Source organism: Phyllostomus hastatus, unplaced genomic scaffold, assembly GCF_019186645.2.
Source record: "Phyllostomus hastatus isolate PE091 unplaced genomic scaffold, TTU_PhHast_1.1 phas_contig_152, whole genome shotgun sequence".
Classification (NCBI taxonomy): Eukaryota; Metazoa; Chordata; class Mammalia; order Chiroptera; family Phyllostomidae; genus Phyllostomus; species Phyllostomus hastatus.
The window spans coordinates 10046251-10048398 of record NW_025333622.1 but is presented as its reverse complement, the minus strand read 5'-3'; positions in this window follow the sequence as shown (position 1 = coordinate 10048398).

Here is a 2148-nt window from a genome sequence, read left to right as displayed (position 1 = left end):
TATACAAACCCAGCATCTACAACTGTGCTTGGTCTCACTGCAAGCCTCCATTATTTGCTGAATGAATAAGACAAATAACAAGGCAGACATCCAAGATAGCAGATGATCAACTGTTAGTGAGGCAGTTTAACCTAGAAATATCTTTCCCTCATGATATGCAAATTTTGTGTTTATGTACATTTTTCTGAAAAGAACTCACATATATCTTTTACCATGTATTCAAGGGTTGAGAAACCTCTCAAAAAGTTAAGGGCCATAGTCCTGAGTGATTAATATTAAAAATAAGTGAATATAAAGTCACAGTTAAAGCCCTGGCTGGCGTAGCTCAATGGATTGAGTGTGGGCTGCAAACCAAAGCATCGCAGGTTTGATTTCCAGTCAGGACACATGCCTGGGTTGCAGGCCACACCCCCCAGCAACCGCACATTGATGTTTCTCCCTCTCTCTCTTTCTCCCTCCCCTCTCTAAAAATAAATAAATAAATAAATAAATAAATAAATTTTTAAAAAGTCAGTTAAGGAAAATAAATGTGGGCTGCTGTGGTGTTTCTCCTCACTTCCTGCAGAATAGCAGGCTTTGTTCTGCTGCTAATCATTGCCCCTTTAGAAACCCACAATGACAGCCCATCTCTGTCCTTTCTAATCTTATCCATCCTTCAAAGCCACCGTGTAAGGTCTTTTTGGACTATGCTGTAGGAAGAGACAGAGAGGAGAAACAGATGTGAATGAACAATCAACTGGACTTGTCAAACACTCATTGTGCAAAGTGGAAGAGGGATGGATCAAAGATGACTTTAGAGGACATGTCTTGATGGCTGTGAGCAGAATAGGGACACTGACCAACATAGAGACACACTTAGTGGGCCAGGAAAGGTTTGCAAAGCTGAGACCAGACAAGAAACCAGTCATGTGCCTGGAAAAGAGAGTAGAGACAGTTGTAGGCTGAGGGAACAACATAAAAGTCTAAGGGGAGTAGAAATAACTTACTTTCTGCTAGAGAACAGTGTGGAGGAGAGTGGCGGGACCTGAAGTGAGTAAGAACTATGTCATGTTGGGCTTTGTAGGCCTTGGTGGTAATAACATGAAATTGGGACATAGGCCATATGTGTAGATGTTATTCTAAATGTAGTAGGGAGTCACTGAATAGTTTTAACTCAAAATAAGAGACACAATATAATTTATGTTTTTAAAAGATTACTCTGGCTGCACTGTGAGAGTGGCAAGACTACAAGCAAGTCTAATGAGGCTATTGTAGTCAGGTTAAGAGATGAAGGTAGAGAGGTAGTACAGCACAATGGTGAAGAGAAGAGATGAAGGTGATAAGGTGATGGGGGGCAATAGTGGAGATAGAGAGAAGGGAAGAGAGTCTAGATATATTTTGAAAGTAAAATGATGACCAAACTTGCTGGTGGATTGATTGGATGTGGAAGTTGAGAGAAAGACACTTCAGATGACACTTTGATGACTAGCTTGAAGGTGGTATGGTTCATGAGATAGGGAAGAGTGAAAGAGGAGCAGAATTGGGGGGCTTGATCTGATGAGGATAGAAATGAATGACTCTATTTGGAAGTTGTTGAGTTTGAGATGCCTCTGAAAAAACCAACCAGATGTAAAATGAGGCAGGTGGTTGGACAGATGTGTCTGGAGATAGAGGTTAAGCTAGACACAGATTTAAAACCATGGGAATGTTGAGTGCATGTAGGGAGTGTAGGAAAAAAGAAAAAGGACTCAAAACCATCCCCAGGGAATCCCAACATTTAGAGGTTAGGTGGAGGACAGCCAGCAAGGGCCTTTCAGAAGTGGCAGGGACAGAGGCAGCAGGTAAACCAAGAGACCATGGTGTGAGAGTGGTTAAGAAAGGCATGTCATATCATGAAGTATTTCATAACTTTAGAGTTCAGTGCCAGCAAGTTTTAAACTATTATTTCCAAAATTACAAACTTGAAATACCAACAAATAACTTACACTAGCCCACATAAAAGCTGTTCAAATTCATGCTAGTAAAATGATAAAACATAAAACTGTAGAGGTTTGGAATTGGCTTCAAAAGGCTTCAGTTGAAAAGGGGGTTGGCTTTTTTCTTTTCTAACTTCACAGAATAAATTTACTCTTTATGTCAATTAGAGATCAAAGACTGCTGAGCAAACTA